Here is a 20234-nt window from a genome sequence, read left to right as displayed (position 1 = left end):
AGCATGTCCCCAGGACCTGTGCAATCCTCTCTACCCTCAACAACTCAGATTTTGAATTAACATAATTCATGTTTAAAAGCTTATAAGGGCAGATAAAACATAAAAAAAAAAGACCCACAAATTTCGACGATAAAAGTCCAATAGATGATCCAGCAGTATTCAATGTTCAGATCGAATCCCAGTCATTCAAGATCACTGTTTGGAGCCTTCATAAATGTAGTTAGTTGGTTAGTAGGATAGTGCGGCCTCAATGGTGCAATGGGGAGACAAAAGAAAACACACACCAATTGAACAGTACCCAATGATGGAAAAGGTTGATAAAGTAATAGTAAAAACTAACCTTTAATGGTTATGCAGCGCATAACAAAAACTGAGGCGTTAGGAGCACACTGCAATTTTTTTTTTTTTTTTTTATCCAGGTGGTTTCTAAGGAGGCTGTAAATCTCACAACTGAAAAAAATAGTTGAGGCCCGCTGGTTATCTGTATGTCTGTTTTTTATCTCTTTTTATCTCTTTGAATATTTATGTTACCTACAGCTGTATTTACTTTTTAAGCTTATTGTGATTGTTTTGACTTTTTATATACTAATTTTATGGTTTTATTTGTTTTATCCTGATTTTAAAATGTATGATGTCATTAATTGCCAACTGCCCCTCATTGGTTAGTGTTGAGCGATACCATCCGATATTGAGAAATATCGGATCGGATTGGATCGGCCCGATACTCAAAAAAGTATCGGTATCGCCGATTCTGATACCGGAAGTACCATTCAAGTCAATGGGACAGAAATATCAGAATTAAAAAAACCCTTTCTTCACTTGCACATCCAGTTCGGGAGGGGGGAAGAGTGTGGGCGGTGGGTGGGCGGACACTGTGCGTGTCTGTGCGGACCTGCCGGGGGTCTGTACGGGCCTGCCGAGGGCTTGTGCCGGCTGCCGGGGGTCTGTACGGGCCTGCCGGGGGCTTGTGCCGGCTGCCGGGGGTCTGTACGGGCCTGCCGGGGGCTTGTGCCGGCTGCTGGGGGTCTGTACGGGCCTGCCGGGTGCTTGTGCCGGCTGCCGGGGGTTTGTACGGGCCTGCCGGGGGCTCGTGCCGGCTGCTGGGGGTCTGTACGGGCCTGCCGGGGGCTTGTGCCGGCTGCCGGGGGTCTGTACGGGCCTGCTGGGGGTCTTGTGTGTGTGTGCAGGCATCGTCCGATGGGACTACAAGTCCCATTGGGCAATGCCTGCTACAATGACAGTAATTGACACATTAGCCAATGATGGGACAGTAGTAGTCCCATCATCTGGCTAATGTGTTGAATGTAAAAAAAAAAAAACATACATACTACATATATACAACATTCATACAACATACATACATACTACGTATATACTACATTCATACAGCATACATACATACTACATACATACTACATATATACTACATTCATACAGCATACATACATACTACATACATACTACATATATACAAAATTCATACAACATACATACATACTACATACATACTTCATGTATACTACATTCATACAACATACATACATACTACATATATACTACATTCATACAGCATACATACTACATACATACTACATATATACTACATTCATACAACATACATACATACATACATGCATACTACATATATACTACATTCATACAACATACATACTACATATATACTACATTCATACAGCATACATGCATACATACTACATACTACATACATACCACATATATAAAATTCATACAACATACATACATACTACATACATACTACATATATACTACATTCATACAGCATACATACAACATATATACTACATTCATTTAACATACATACATACATACATACATACATACATACATACAACATGGGCATGGCACCAGGAGATGGATCAGGATCCTTGATGCGAACAACTGGCTAAGAGGATGGTGCCGACAAGGATTCAGATTCCTGAACCACGGTGTGAATTTCCTGTACGATGGACTTCTCGCCAGTGACGGACTACACCTCAACAAACCTGGAAAACACACATTCGCCAGAAGACTCGCTACACTCATCAGGAGGGTGTTAAACTAGAAGAGGGGATGGGAAGAAAAACGTTAGACAAGAACATGAAGCCAGAAAATATACTAATGAAGGATATGAGGTGCGGCAAAGAAGACCCAAGACAACATACTTGGAAGGGAGGTAAGAACATTTGTAAAACAATCCACAGGGAGGAGATTGGAACAAAACAAAATCCTCTAAAATGCATGCTCGCAAACACCAGAAGCCTGACAAACAAGATGGAAGAACTAGAAGCAGTAATATCTACAGGTAACTATGACATAGTGGGAACAACCGAGACATGGTTAGATAAAAGCTATGACTGGGCAGTTAACTTACAGGGTTACAGTCTGTTTAGAAAGGATCATAAAAATTGGAGAAGAGGAGGGGTTTGTCTTTTTGTAAAGTCTTGTCTAAAGTCCACTTTAAGGGAGGATATTAGTGAAGGGAAACACATGGAGGGAAAAATAGTAACAACATTCTCATTGGGGTCTGTTACAAACCCCCAAATATAACAGAAATCATGGAAAGTCTATTACTAAGGCAGATAGATGAAGCTGCAATCCATATTGAGGTCCTTGCTATGGGGGACTTTAACTACCCGGATATTAACTGGAAAACAGAGACCAGCAAAACCCATAAAGGCAAGAGGTTTCTGCTAATAACCAAGAAAAATTATCTTTCACAATTGGTGCAGAATCCAACCAGAAGAGCAGCACTTTCAGACCTAGTACTGTCTAATAGACCTGACAGAATAACAAATCTGCAGGTCGTCCGGCATCTAGGAAATAGCGACCACAATATTGTACAGTTTCACTTGTCTTTCGCTAGGGGGACTTGTCAGAGAGTCCTAAAAACACTGATCTTTAGGAAGGCAAAGTTTAACCAACTTAGAGATGCCCTTATTCTGGTTGACTGGGACACTGTTCTCAGAAATAAGAATACAGATAATAAATGGGAAATGTTTAAGGACATCCTAAATAGGCACTGTAAGCGGTTTATACCTTGTGGAAATAAAAGAATAAGAAATTGGAAAAACCCAATGTGGCTAAACAAAGAAGTAAGAGGGGCAATTAACAGTATTATCTGGAAAACTAATTAAAGCTGCCAAAAAGCAAACAGAGAAGCACATTGCTAAGGAGAGTAAAGGGCATGTCACACTAAGCGATATCGCTAGCAATATCGCTATAACTTGTGACTAGAGTTGAGCGATACCGTCCGATACTTCAAAGTATCGGATCGGAATGGATCGGCCGATCTTTAAAAAAAGTATCGGTATCGCCGATTCCGATACCGGAAGTCCCATTCAAGTCTATGGGACTTCCGGTATCGGAATAAGAAAAACCCTGTTTTTGCCTTGTACAGCCTCTCTGGGGTCTGTACGGGCCTTTCGGGGGGGCTGTGCCGGCCTGCCAGGGGGTCTGTGCAGGCTCCGGTGGTCTGTGCCGGCCTGCCGGGGGGCTGTGCCGGCCTGCCGGTGGTCTGTGCAGGCTCCGGTGGGCTGTGCCGGCCTGCCGGGGGGCTGTGCCGGCCTGCCGGTGGTCTGTGCAGGCTCCGGGGGGCTGTGCCGGCCTGCCGGGGGGCTGTGCCGGCCTGCCGGTGGTCTGTGCAGGCTTCGGGGGTCTGTGCAGGCATCGTCCGATGGGACTACAAGTCCCATCGGGCGATGCCTGCTACCATGACAGTGATTGACACATTAGCCAATGATGGGACAGTAGTAGTCCCATCATCCGGCTAATGTGTTGAATGTAAAAAAAAAAAAAAAAATTACATGCTACATACATGCTACATACATACAACATGCATACTACATACATGCTACATTCATACTACATAAATTCTACATGCAACATACATACTACATATATACTACATACATACTACATATATACTACATGCATGCTACATACATACTGCATGCTACATACATACTACATATATACTACATACATACTACATGCATGCTACATACATACCACATACATACTACATACATACTACATACATACTACATGCATGCTACATGCTACATACATACCACATACATACTACATGCCTGCTACATACATACTACATGCTACATACTACATACATACTACATGCATGCTACATACATACTACATGCTACATACATACTACATATATACTACATGCATGCTACATACATACTACATGCTACATACATACTACATATATACTACATGCATGCTACATACATACTACATGCTACATACATACTACATATATACTACATGCATGCTACATACTACATGCTACATACATACTACATATATACTACATGCATGCTACATACTACATGCTACATGCTACATACATACTACATATATACTACATGCATGCTACATACTACATGCTACATACATACTACATATATACTACATGCATGCTACATACATACTACATACATACTACATGCATGCTACATACATACCACATACATACTACATACATACTACATACATACTACATGCTACATACATACCACATACATACTACATGCATGCTACATACATACTACATGCTACATACTACATATATACTACATGCATGCTACATACATACTACATGCTACATACATACTACATATATACTACATGCATGCTACATACATACTACATGCTACATACATACTACATATATACTACATGCATGCTACATACATACTACATGCTACATACATACTACATATATACTACATGCATGCTACATACTACATGCTACATACATACTACATATATACTACATGCATGCTACATACTACATGCTACATGCTACATACATACTACATATATACTACATGCATGCTACATACTACATGCTACATACATACTACATATATACTACATGCATGCTACATACATACTACATACATACTACATACATACCACATACATACTACATACATACTACATACATACTACATGCATGCTACATGCTACATACATACTACCTACATACTACATATATACTACATGCATGCTACATACATACTACATGCTACATACATACCACATACATACTACATGCATGCTACATACATACTACATGCTACATACTACATATGTACTACATGCATGCTACATACATACTACATGCTACATACATACTACATATATACTACATGCATGCTACATACATACTACATGCTACATACATACTACATATATACTACATGCATGCTACATACATACTACATGCTACATACATACTACATATATACTACATGCATGCTACATACTACATGCTACATACATACTACATATATACTACATGCATGCTACATACTACATGCTACATGCTACATACATACTACATATATACTACATGCATGCTACATACTACATGCTACATACATACTACATATATACTACATGCATGCTACATACATACTACATACATACTACATGCATGCTACATACATACTACATGCTACATACATACCACATACATACTACATATATACTACATGCATGCTACATACATACTGCATGCTACATGCATGCTACATACATACTACATACATACTACATGCTACATACATACCACATATATACTACATACATACAATACATTCATACAATACATACATAGACATACAGTACATATAACATAGAGTAACATACTTACCAATACTTGTCACATTGTTCCCCGAAGCCATTGTCTTTTCCGGAATAAATATTAACATAACAAACCACAAAAATACTCACCCACGATCCGAAGCAGTCCACGAGTGTGTCCCACGACGATCTTGGGTAGAGAACTGCAGCATCAGATGATGCTGCCGTTCTCTACGGGCTGCAGGAATCCAATGACGGAAGGTAGGTATCCTTCCGCACTGTATTCCTCCGCCACTTAAAAAAAAAAAAGTCCCTAGTCTCACTTTATGCCATTGCTGTGTGGGAATTTCCCACGCAGCAATGGCATAAAGTGAGACTAGGGACTTTTTTTTTTTTAAGTGGCGGAGGAATACAGTGCGGAAGGATACCTACCTTCCGTCATTGGATTCCTGCAGCCCGTAGAGAACGGCAGCATCATCTGATGCTGCAGTTCTCTACCCAAGATCGTCGTGGGACACACTCGTGGACTGCTTCGGATCGTGGGTGAGTATTTTTGTGGTTTGTTATGTTAATATTTATTCCGGAAAAGACAATGGCTTCGGTGAACAATGTGACAAGTATTGGTAAGTATGTTACTCTATGTTATATGTACTGTATGTCTATGTATGTATTGTATGAATGTATTGTATGTATGTAGTATATATGTGGTATGTATGTAGCATGTAGTATGTATGCAGTATGTATGTAGCATGCATGTAGTATATATGTAGTATGTATGTAGCATGCATGTAGTATATATGTAGTATGTATGTAGCATGTAGCATGTATGTAGTATGTATGTGGTATGTATGTAGCATGTAGTATGTATGTAGCATGCATGTAGTATATATGTAGTATGTATGTAGCATGTATGTAGTATGTATGTAGTATGTATGTGGTATGTATGTAGCATGTAGTATGTATGTAGCATGCATGTAGCATGCATGTAGTATGTATGTAGCATGTATGTAGTATGTATGTGGTATGTATGTAGCATGCATGTAGTATGTATGTAGTATGTATGTAGTATGTAGCATGTATGTAGTATGTATGTGGTATGTATGTAGCATGTAGTATGTATGTAGCATGCATGTAGTATATATGTAGTATGTATGTAGCATGCATGTAGTATATATGTAGTATGTATGTAGCATGTAGCATGTATGTAGTATGTATGTGGTATGTATGTAGCATGTAGTATGTATGTAGCATGCATGTAGTATATATGTAGTATGTATGTAGCATGTATGTAGTATGTATGTAGTATGTATGTGGTATGTATGTAGCATGTAGTATGTATGTAGCATGCATGTAGCATGCATGTAGTATGTATGTAGCATGCATGTAGTATGTATGTAGTATGTATGTAGTATGTATGTAGCATGTATGTAGTATGTATGTAGTATGTATGTAGCATGTAGCATGTATGTAGTATGTATGTGGTATGTATGTAGCATGTAGTATGTATGTAGCATGCATGTAGTATATATGTAGTATGTATGTAGTATGTATGTAGTATGTATGTAGCATGCATGTGGTATGTATGTAGCATGTAGTATGTATGTAGCATGCATGTAGTATGTATGTAGCATGCATGTAGTATGTATGTAGTATGTATGTAGCATGCATGTAGTATGTATGTAGTATGTATGTAGTATGTATGTAGCATGCAGTATGTATGTAGCATGTATGTAGTATATATGTAGTATGTATGTAGCATGTAGTATGTATGTAGCATGCATGTAGTATGTATGTAGTATGTATGTAGTATTTTTTTTTTTTTTTTTTAACATTTAACACATTAGCCGGATGATGGGACTACTACTGTCCCATCATTGGCTAATGTGTCAGTCACTGTCATGGTAGCAGGCATCGCCAGATGGGACTTGTAGTCCCATCGGACGATGCTTGCACAGACCCCCGGACATCAGCACAGCCCCCCGGCAGGCCGGTACAGACCCCCACAGGGTGCACAGACCACCGGCAGGCCGGCACAGCCCCCCGGCAGGCCGGTACAGACCCCCACAGGGTGCACAGACCACCGGCAGGCCGGCACAGCCCCCCTGCAGGCCGGTACAGACCCCGGGCAGTCCACACAGCCCCCCGGCAGGCCGGCAGAGACCCCCGGAAGGCCCGAAATGACGGCGCATCATGATGCGCACACACCGCGCATCATGATGACGTCAGGTTGTCAATCAACTTTGAACTTCCGATTCCGATGCCGAATTCCGATATTGAAAAAATATCAGAAGTCGGTATCGGAATTCCGATACAGCAAGTATCGGCCGATACCCGATACTTGCGGTATCGGAATGCTCAACACTACTTGTGACGTTATAGCGATATTGCTAGCGATATCGCTGTGTGTGATACTTACCCACAACCCGCTCCCCCGCTGGTTATCGCTGATGGCGCGAGAACAGGCTGGACTGTTTCTCATCATCAGCTTCCTGCGGCGCTTCCTGCTGTGACGACGAGTGACGCGTGGAGCCGGGCGGGAGGACGCAGGATCGCCTGGTGTGACAGGTAAGTAGCGACCCCCGTCCCCAGCGATGTCGCTAGTGAGATCTGCCTGTGTGGCAGCTCACTCGCGACCACTTAGCGATGTACCAGCGATCCTGACCGCGTCATATCGCTGGTCGGGATCGCTGGTACATCGCTAAGTGTGACAGTACCTTTAAACTATCCCTAAACTGTTCTTCAACTATATCAATAGTAAAAGTGTCAAAAGTGAAAGTGTAAGCCCCTTAAAAAATTGTGAGGAAAGAATGGTTGTAGATGACGAGGAAAAAGCTAATATATTAACGATCCAGGCAATCAACATCATTCGACACGCTGGCATCAACCCACTTATTGTAGTACTGATTCTCATATTGAGGAAAGCCATGTCTATTCCAGACCATTTAACCCATTGGTGACCCTCGATGTAGTGCATGGACAGGAAAATTCTTCTCTTTTATCCTCTAGTGAAAGATTTTCGATCCATTTAACCTCTGGTATGGATGATATCAATGTCAATAATGGACAAGAAACAGCCCATATACAATGTGGGGACTCCAATGTAGAGAACATACTACTCGGGGAGACGGCGGTAACTGCATCCACACCGGTACCCGTTATTCCCACCCAAAATAGATTTTCTCCTCTTGTAAGTACAGTGAATCATCCTTCTACTTCTAATAATAATCCCAACCAATTACCCCCAGCCCTCAATGAGGGTTCTCTTCTCACAAAAAATAAACCTAAAACTAAACAAAGCCATTTGCCGTTTTTTCAGGTGGGTCCAAGAAAATACGGCAGAGGGGATGTAGGGGCGGGAAATTTACCAAAAAAAAGAACAAACAACAAACACCAGAGGACCAAGTAAGCCATTCAGAACAAAAAATTTTAATCTTAGTGACTATAGTTTAAATGACAACGAGAAAGGCTTACTAAGTAAAGGCCTCAAATTTGCACCCAGTGTGGGTTTTAATAAATTTCAGGCCTTTATAGGTATCAAAACTTTTATGAGGAGATTAGCTATAAAGAAATTTTATATGAAAAAAAGAGTGACTTCTAGCGATGTCACGAATCCGCTTGAAATTATAGACCCTTATCAGCATACTGGTCTAAAGAAGAAATCTAATTTCAATCCGATTCAAGAATACTCAGAAGCCTTTGAGGCAATTCAGAATAATGTGATACAGGATATTAGGAGTATATCTGACAAAAAAAGTAGAAAATTTAAGTATAATTTATCTAGTAGAGAACGTTCAGCTATTAAACGGCTCCAGACAAATCATGCAATCACAATAAGACCGTCTGACAAAGGGGGCAGTATAGTGATTTTGAACGCTTCTGACTATGAGGAAGAGTCTTTGAGGATACTGTCGGATTCATGCACCTATGAATTATTGGCCAGTGATCCTTCAGAAAGGTACCTTGCAGAAATGCAGGTCCTTATCAAACGTGGTTTCGATAAAGGGTATATAAAAAAAGAGGAATTTGACTTCATTAACACCACTCACCCTAGGACACCATATTTTTATTACATCCCAAAGATTCACAAGAGTTTGATCAAACCCCTGGGCCGACCAATAATATCGGCTATTGGTGGCCTGACAGCTAACCTCTCTAAGTTTGTGGACTACCATTTACAGCAACTAGTCCCTGCTCTTCCAGCCTATTTGAAGGACACTACTCACGCTCTACAGGTTCTAAATACTATAGAATGGAAAGATCATTTCATCTTAGGGACTTTAGATATAACTTCCCTTTACACAGTTATTGAACATGAAAAGGGTTGCAAATCTGTGGAATTTTTTATGTCAGAGGCTAAATGCCTTCCTAGCGACCAAATTGCTTTTATTGTCGATTGTATTTATTTTATACTCACCCACAACTATTTTTTCTATGGAGCGAACTACTACTCCCAGAAGTGGGGGACCGCTATGGGTACCAGATTCGCGCCCAGTTATGCAAATCTGTATGTTGGTAAGTGGGAACATGAAACCATCTTTCCTGAGGGTAGGCTGCGCGCGAATCTGGTACTCTGGCACCGCTTCATAAACGATATTATTTTTATTTGGTCTGGTGGGCCTACTCTTTTAACTGATTTTATTGATGAATTGAATAAAAATTGTTATTTTTTAAAATTCACTGCAACTACTAGTCTCAAGGAGATCAACTTTTTAGACTTAAAAATCTTTATTGAGGATAACACTATTCAGACACAACTATTTCACAAACCCACTGACTCAAACAATTATATTTCGTTAGAAAGCTGTCATCTCCCAAGTTGGCTTCTTAATATTCCAAAGAGCCAATTCATACGGGCTCATAGAAACTGTTCCAAGTCACAGGACTATTTAACTGAGGCTGAAACTCTAATTAAAAAATTCTGTCAAAAAGGTTATGATACTCAATCCCTGCTAGCCACCAGGGAACATATTGGGAATATACCGAGAGAACAATTCCTCAGACATAAAATAAAAAATAAAGAAAATTTCAGTATAGACGAGATTCCCATCATCACTCAGTATAATTCAAATAGTCATATTCTCAGAAAAATTGTAAATAAACACTGGGGTATTTTGAAGAGTGATAAAACCATAGGGGAAGTTCTAACAGTCCGCCCTAGGTTTGTCTTTAGAAGGGCAAACAATTTGGGCAACCTGGTAGCCCCTTCTATTTCAATAACTAAATCAGGCCCCAATTCTCATTTACAACAGCAATTAAAAGGTTTTTTTCCCTGCAAAAAATGTGTATCTTGCAGAAAATTAGGTAGTAAGAAACAACTCTCTATTATGAATAAATCCATGGAGTTTCAGATTCGTGATTTCATCACCTGTGACACGAAGGGGGTTATATATTGTATCACATGTCCATGTGATAAATTATATATAGGTCGAACGATACGTCCCCTAAATGTAAGAATTGGGGAACATTTACGAAATATTTGTAAGAAATTTACAGGTCACCCCCTCTCTAACCATTACCTTATACATCATGGGAGCTCCCTAAGGGACACTAAGGTGACTGGGATTCAAATAGTTAAAAGAAGTATGAGGAAAGGTAACTTCATCCATCAGATGTCCAGGGTAGAAAGTAAATGGATATATGAATTGAATACTCTGATCCCAAACGGTTTAAATAGCGAAATTGAGCTATTTGCTTTTAATGTATAAACATAACGCTTTATCACTGGAGGCTATATAATGGAGGCTATATAAGGGTTCCTCTTGTCCTAGGGGGCCATCCCTGAAGAAGGAATTAGTGAATTCCGCAACGCGTAGGATTTGCCATTGCTTTTTGGCCCCATCAGCGCCTCATAGCGCTTTTTTGCCTGTCACGTGATCTCTCACGTGACTGTGACGTCATGCAAGGTCCTTCAGCGTTTTCGGACCTTGCAGGCCTTCTTTTGCAAGCGGCGGCTGGCATTCTCACAGCCGGCCGATACACACCTCCAGCTGCACGCCAGTCACCGGCCGGGATAGCGGCATGCTAGGAGGTAGTACCCTTTAGCTCCAGTAACCTTTTATACATTTGTGTCGGGGAGTATCTTTGGGAAAGGACCTGGAAATCCATCTGTATTCTGAAGATCTCTCTCCCTGCCGCGCCAGTTTTTAGCTCCAGTAAAGGTAACAAGATCCCTTTATGAGATATCTCTCTTTAACCAAGACACATTCAATTAGCGCAAGTTTATATAAGGTTTATTTATTATTATTATTTTCATGGAGATAACTTGAGTGGTGTGTTGTCTTAATACTTGCTGCTTTGTGCTCTGTGGTTGTACGCTTTAGCGCCATTGGTATATATATATATATATATATATTATATTAAACACCTTCTTCTCCATGGTATTCACTGTGGAAAATCAAATCCTAGGTGAAATACCGAGAGACAAAGAAAACCCTATATTAATGGTCACCAATTTAACCCAAGAAGAGGTGCGAAACCGGCTAAATAAGATTAAAATAGATAAATCTCCGGGTCCGGATGGCATACACCCACGAGTACTAAGAGAACTAATTAATGTCATAGATAAGCCATTATTTCTTATATTTAGGAACTCTATAGCAACCGGGTCTGTTCCACATGACTGGGACATAGCAAATGTGGTACCAATATTCAAAAAGGGCTTTAAAAGTAAACCTGGAAATTATAGGCCAGTAAGTCTAACCTCTATTGTATTGTATGGTAAAAAATTTGAAGGGTTTCTGAGGGATGTTATTCTGGATTATCTCAATGAGAATAACTGTTTATCTCCATATCAGCATGGGTTTATGAGGAATCGCTCCTGTCAAACCAATCTAATCAGTTGTTATGAAGAGGTAAGCTATAGACTGGACCAACGTGAGTCCTTGGACGTGGTATATGTTGATTTTTCCAAAGCGTTTGATACCGTACCACACAAGAGGTTGGTACACAAAATGAGAATGCAGGGTCTGTGGGGGAAATGTGTGTAAATGGGTAAGTAACTGCCTTAGTGACAGAAAGGAGAAGGTGGTTATAAATGGTATAGTCACTGTGACCAATGGGCTACCACAGGGGTCGGTGTTGGGACCTATTCTCTTCAACATATTTATTAATGATCTGGTAGAAGGTTTCACAGTAAAATATCAGTATTTGCAGATGATACAAAACCATGTAAAGCAGTCAATACAAAAGAAGGTAGTATTCTGCTACAGATGGATCTGGATAAGTTGGAAACTTGGCTGAAAGGTGGCAGATGCGGTTTAACAATGATAAATGTATGGTTATACACATGGGAAGAAGGAATCAATATCACCGTTACACACTGAACGGGAAACCACTGTGTAAATCTGACATGGAGAAGGACTTGGGGATCCTAGTTAATGATAAACTTACTTGGAGCAGCCAGTGCCAGGCAGCAGCTGCCAAGGCAAACAGGATCATGGGCTGCATTAAAAGTGGTCTGGATACACATGATGAAAGCATTATGCTTCTGTACAAATCCCTGATTAGACCACACATGGAGTACTATGTACAGTTTTGGGCAGCGGTGCTCAAGAAGGATATAATGGAACTGGAGCGAGTACAAAGATGGGCAACAAAATTAATAAAGGGGATGGGGGAACTAAAATGCCCAGAGAGATTAGCAAAATTAGGATTAATTAGTCTAGAAAAAAGACGACTGAGGGGCGATCTAATAACTATGTATAAGTATGTAAGGGAGCAATACAAATATCTCTCCAAGGATCTGTTTATACCAAGGAAGGTGACGGTCACAAGGGGGTATTCTCTGCATCTGCAGAAGAGAACGTTTTTCCACCAACATAGAAGAGGATTCTTTACTGTTAGGGCAGTGAGAATCTGGAATTCCTTGGCTGAGGAAGTGGTGATGGCGAACTCAGTCGAGGGGTTAAAGAGAAGCCTGGATATCTTCCTAGAGCATAACAATTTTGTATCTTACAGTTATTAGATTATTCAGAAGGCCGTAGATCTGGGGATTTATAATGATGGAATATAGGCTGAACTGGATGGACAAATGTCTTTTTTCGGCCTTGCTTGCTAACTAACTAACTATGTGTGACATACCACATGGCCAGCTAAAGTTATTAAATGTTAAAATGACATTTCCCTGTGAATGCATTTGTATTGGTTGAAAGCAATGCTAAAGTTGAAAAACACATCAAAAACTCTACGTGTGAACATAGCTCAGGTGGTGGAGGTATTTTTTTTTGGTGGGTTATTTATTTTGCCTTACATACAAATCATTACCCTGGAGAGGATGTTCCTTAACATATTTCCCAGGAAAATCCATTTTGGTTTTGTGTTTGTATGTTCTAGTGTGCGCCTGTAAAATTGGCATAACACTCTGACAACATTGTTCACAGCAGTGACCTAGGAGTCAGAAATGCTTCCTGGGGTCTTTCCCATGATGTTCCCATGTCATTTCAGCACTGTTCCCATCGATTTCAGACGTTTTTCAGACCCTAAAAAGACCCCCAGGGGGGTCGCGGCAAAAATGCTTGGGTTTTCCATAGACTTACATTTGGCTTGTTGCTCGGGTCGAGCACCTGAGCATTCCAATTTGCTCAACCGAGCAACGAGCACCTGAGCATTTTAGTGCTCGCCCATCACTAATTATGATCTGAGCCAAGTCTGGATGTAGTAGACATTTTGGAGTTTGCTACAACCGTTTTATGTATTATATTTATCAACAAATCATGGCCATACAAGACAGGAAAACTCTTTTAGATTATGTATATACAGCGTCAAGCCAAAAAGAATGAATATTTGCACTTCATTGTAAAAACAACTTGCTGTGCTTATGTTCAATCTTTTGAATGTCTTTACCTAATGATGGGCGAGCACTAAAATGCTCGGGTGCTCATTGCACGGGTCAAGCAAATTGGAATGCTCAGGTGCTTGACCCGAGCAATGAGCCCATTTAAGTCTATGGGAAACTCGAGCATTTTTTCGGTGGCGACTGCAGAGGGACTAGAAATTGCGGAAATCGATGGGAACAGTGCTCAAATGACATGGGAGCTGTCATGCTCATGTCCTGACTGGTGGGCGTTAGCCAGGGGTGTTATGATTGAGTCACCGTAGGAGGCAAAAACAGAAATGCTAGCTAAGTCCAGAAAACCAGAGAAGTTGGAAACTATCAGATTGCAGACCCCTGAACCTATCAACACAACTAGCAGTAGCCGTGGGGGGTTCCTACAATGACCTAGACCCCTCGATCACAGCCGGAGAGACACATAGGCCTAAAGAAGGAAAGGGGAAATCTAACTGCCCCAGAGCAGACCCCAAAGCAATAGGCAGCCCCCCACATATAATGACGGTGAAGCAAGATGAAAACACTTACACAGACAGAAAGACAGGCTGAGCAAAGACGGGGCCCAAAAACTACCTAGATAGGAACGGATGGGAAGGCTGCTGTCTGCAATCTGCCAAAACCCTATCAGAGACAAAAGCCACCAAGCTGATATAAAAATGGCCCTGAAGCAACTAAGCTTCAAAAACTAAATCAGCACTCGGGTACTTTCAGAAGACAGTGCTCACGGAACACTGCACACTCCAGCAGGGAGTGGCAGAATCCAAAAAGCAAGAGAAACAAACACAAATCTTAAATGCAAAAAGGCAAAACAGAAAACTTAGCTTTAGGAGAGCAGGAATCAGACTGGTGTCCAAGAGTCCACAGAGAAATCACCCGCAGGGCAGAAAGGGCGTAGGCTGCCTTAAATCCAGTCAGAGACTCCACTCAGCCAATCGTCTTCATTAGTCCCAGGTGCCTGATAATCAGGCTCACTACCTTCCTTCACTAGAATAGGGAGTTCACCAGGCCTCAGTGACGGAGGGGAAAATGAACTCACAACACAGGGGGTTGTGGCCCCACTGTGTCACAAACCAGACTACCCTGGAAGTGGTGTGACTAGGACAGCTACCTTGGTTTTCACTGGAGCCTCTGATGGTAAGGTCAGGCTTGTGCGGCAGGCAGCTGGCAGGTGCCACTCCAGGGTGGTGTCTGGCTGTGGCTGCTGATCCCACTTGGGGAGACGGTACAGGCAACAGGCATGAGTAGCAGATAGTCAGATGATCATGGCAGGCATGGCAGAGACACAGGCAGATGGGCACAGCAGAGACACAGGCAGGCTAGCACGGCTGAGGCACTGGCAGGCAGGCACGGCTCAGACACTGGCAGGTGGGCATGGCTGAGACACAGGGCAGGCAGACACGGCTGAGACACAGGGCAGGCAGGCACGGCTGAGACACAGGGCAGGCAGGCACGGATGAGACACAAGGGCAGGGAACAACTGGAAAGGCAAAAGGACATGGGCAGGAAGGAGTGGTGTGTGGACTAGGTAGGGTCCTGTTCACACAGCGGGTGCAGGTACTAGTACAGACAGGAAGGAATGTTGTATGGAGGAACAGGTAGAGACCTGTTCACACAGGAAATGCAGGTACTGGTACAGGCAGGAAGAAAAGGAGCATGAAGGAACAGGTTTGGACCTGTTCACACAGGAGGAGAACTGCAAGGATGCGGAGAAGAGCTGTAGAGCAGCAAGAGGTTCTGCAGCAGCAGAACTAGAACAAAGCAAAACCGCAAGAGTGTGGAGCTCAGGCAGAGCCGCAATAGTACGGAGCACAAGCAGAGCCGCAAGAGTACAGAGCAGGCAGAGCCGCAAGAGAGCGGAGCACAGACAGAGCTGCAAGAGTACAGAGCAGGCAGAGCCACAAGAGTACGGAGCACAGGCAGAGCCGCAAAAGTGTGTAGCACAAGCAAAGCCGCAAGAGTGCGGAGCACAAGCAGACAGAGAGGACACAAGAAAGACACAGCAGGGAAATAAGCCAAGGACAAGGAGACTGACAGACAGATGTAGGACAGAGTTCTGACAAGGTAACGGTGCAAGACAAGGTACAGGACCAAGGACACAGGGATCAGGGTATACACAGGTACAAGGCAAGGCTAGGAGCAATAGCACAGAGACCAGTATATTCTGCCTCCTGAAAGACGGAATGACAGGTACAAGATAAGGCTAGAACAAAGACACAGAGACCAGGATATTCTTCCTCCTGGAGGGCAGACAGACAAGTACAAAGCAAAACTAGGAATAAAGCCTCCAGAGAAGGCGAAACACAGAACAAGGCCTGGCAGCTCAGCAGCAAGACACTAACTGAGCTAGGACATTGCACAGGCAGCACTGGGTGGAGCTGCCCTAGATACCAGAGTCCTCTTGACGATTGGCCAGGAGCACATTAGGCAGGTGCACACTTATTTCATTAGAACCAGAGAGTGCTGGTGCCACCCCTCTATGCACACAGCCAGTAAGCATGCAGAGAGCAGACAGGAAGCAAGAGGCAAAGAGCATGGGGCTGGCAGTAGACAGAAATCACAGCATGACCTTGAGAAGTGACTAAGTTGGTGTGTAGGGGATGGGAGGCCATGCAGTGATGCCAACAGGGTTGTTACAGGAATAGCATGGACAAGACCCCTGGAAGCATTTCTGACTCCCAGGTCACTGCTGTGAACAATTTTGTCACAGTCTTATGCCACTTTTACAGACTCACAATAAAACATACAAAAACTAAACCAAAATGGATTTTCCTGGGAAATATGTTAAGGAACATCCTTTCCAGGGTAATGACTTGTATATAAGGCAAAATAAGTAGCCAAAAACAAAAATGCTCCTCCACACCTTAGGTTATGTTCACACGTAGCGCTTTGGATGCGTTTTTAAACTTTAGCATTGTTTTCAACCAAGACAAATGCATTCACTGGGAAATGTCATTTTAACATTTTACAACCTTATCTGGCCATGTGGTGTGTGACACAACATCAGACACATCCTGTTTCAGTTATGAAGGAGGGACTCTGAAAGTCACAAAGCCTATTATCAAAGGGTCATGTAATGCTAAGATGTTAATGACCATCATGAATCCATATTTATAGCCTGTCTTTAGAGACCCCTTTAAGATATTAGACAGTAACAGTTCAGCTTAAATTAGCATTGTATTTTCTGCAATTTTCCAAACACCTGAATGGCATACTTTCTAATGAGTAGAGTTGAGCGACTTTTGCTTTTTTAGGGTCGCGTTTCGTTTCGTGAAACCCGACTTTTCCAAAAGTCGGGTCGAGCAAGATCGTCCGATTATAGGGAAAAGTCGGGGTCGTCCCGAAACACGAAACCCAATGTAAGTCAATGGGGAATAAAAGTCGGCAGTGAGAGGAGGACAGGAAACACACCTACAGTGCCCATTTGAATGCCAAAAGCATCAATTCTTCTTACTTAAGCTTGTCAACCTTAATTAACTTCAAAATACAAGTTACGCACTGAAAAATGGGGGTTATTTGGCTAAATTTGTGGGGGGGGAGGGCTGGCTGCAGGTTTTCATGTGCCCTGGGCGAAAGAGCGCCCATTTAACACATACCACAACTCATCATGCTCCGATACGGCAGAGAAATAGCGGTATAGTACAATGAAAAATACCTCACTTTTTACATCTCATGACGAGGCCCATCTATTTCTCCATACAAAATCATTGGTCCCATATAATGTTTGAAACAGTATATGATGAGATCCACATAATGCTACAGTATATGTTGGTCCCCATGGATGAAGCTCCACTGTCTTATGGGCCCAAATAATGCTCCAAACATAATGGGCCCCATTTCTACTGCTCTAGTGTATAATGGGCCCTGTAAATGCTGCTCCAGTGTCTGATGTCCACCTTTGGAATATTCCAGTGTATGGTGGGCCCCATCTATCATTCTCCAGAGTATAGTGCTCCCCAAAAATTGCTGTCCCAACATAGAAAACAATCAAATAAGTCTCCTCGCTAGGGAATCCCTGTACTTGTCTGGACAGGTGCTGTAGCTTGCTTAACAGCTCGCCAGCCGTTCTCACACCCAGTATGGATTGCACGTGATTGCACAAAGGTTAGAAAGGGTACCGTATCCCTGGATAACATGTATGGATAGCGTACACATTCAAAATATATGTCTATACAGCATGAGGCAGGCTCAGATGGTGTTAGGCCCAGTATGGATTGCACGTCATTGCACAAAGGTTAGAAGGGGTACCGTATCCCCGGATAACATGTATGGATAGCGTACACATTCAAAATATATGTCTATACAGCATGAGGCAGGCTCAGACGGTGTTAGGCCCAGTATGGATTGCACGTCATTGCACAAAGGTTAGAAGGGGTACCGTATCCCCGGATAACATGTATAGATAGCGTACACATTCAAAATATATGTCTATACAGCATGAGGCAGGCTCAGACGGTGTTAGGCCCAGTATGGATTGCACGTCATTGCACAAAGGTTAGAAGGGGTACCGTATCCCCGGATAACATGTATGGATAGCGTACACATTCAAAATATATGTCTATACAGCATGAGGCAGGCTCAGACGGTGTTAGGCCCAGTATGGATTGCACATCATTGCACAAAGGTTAGAAGGGGTACCGTATCCCCGGATAACATGTATGGATAGCGTACACATTCAAAATATATGTCTATACAGCATGAGGCAGGCTCAGACGGTGTTAGGCCCAGTATGGATTGCACGTCATTGCACAAAGGTTAGAAGGGGTACCGTATCCCCGGATAACATGTATGGATAGCGTACACATTCAAAATATATGTCTATACAGCATGAGGCAGGCTCAGACGGTGTTAGGCCCAGTATGGATTGCACGTCATTGCACAAAGGTTAGAAGGGGTACCGTATCCCCGGATAACATGTATGGATAGCGTACACATTCAAAATATATGTCTATACAGCATGAGGCAGGCTCAGACGGTGTTAGGCCCAGTATGGATTGCACGTCATTGCACAAAGGTTAGAAGGGGTACCGTATCCCCGGATAACATGTATGGATAGCGTACACATTCAAAATATATGTCTATACAGCATGAGGCAGGCTCAGACGGTGTTAGGCCCAGTATGGATTGCACGTCATTGCACAAAGGTTAGAAAGGGTACCGTATCCCCGGATAACATGTATGGATAGCGTACACATTCAAAATATATGTCTCAGGAGGCAGGCTCAGACGGTGTCAGGCACAGTATGGATTTGACGGCCCAGATTACACAGCGGAGGAGCAGGGAGAGGTAAAGATTGCAAATGCTGGGACCCTGCCCAAGCAAGGGGGGCCCACTCGTGGGCGTCGGTACTGGCACTGGGCCCCTCATAGTACAGCGGTGTGTCTGACGGCGGGTGTGCACCACCACCGTCAGAGACACTTGATTGCACTATGAGGGACCCTGTGCCAGTGCCCGCGCCCAAGAGTCGGCCTACCCACCTGTCCAGGGCAACGGCACTCGCACGGTGTCGTGCGCTAGGTGGTGACCCCGGCCATGGGGGGGAGGCAGCACAGTTAGGGAGTTTTAGAAAGTGGCATATGTTGATGTTGGACATTCAACTGATGCAAAAGGCAAAATAGGTGAAGTACCAGGAAGAGGTGGACCAAAGCAAGCCATTTTTATGTCACCCTATGTGTCATCAGGGGAAGGTGGGACAAAATCCTTGGAAACCCATGCGTGGTTCATTTTAATGAAGGTTAGATCATCCACATTTTGGGTTGACAGACGGGTCCTTTTTTC

Source organism: Dendrobates tinctorius, unplaced genomic scaffold, assembly GCF_039654945.1.
Source record: "Dendrobates tinctorius isolate UK_male_01 unplaced genomic scaffold, ASM3965494v1 ptg000024l, whole genome shotgun sequence".
NCBI classification, from domain to species: domain Eukaryota; kingdom Metazoa; phylum Chordata; class Amphibia; order Anura; family Dendrobatidae; genus Dendrobates; species Dendrobates tinctorius.
The sequence above is the reverse complement of the archived record's forward strand: the minus strand, read 5'-3'. Positions refer to the sequence as shown.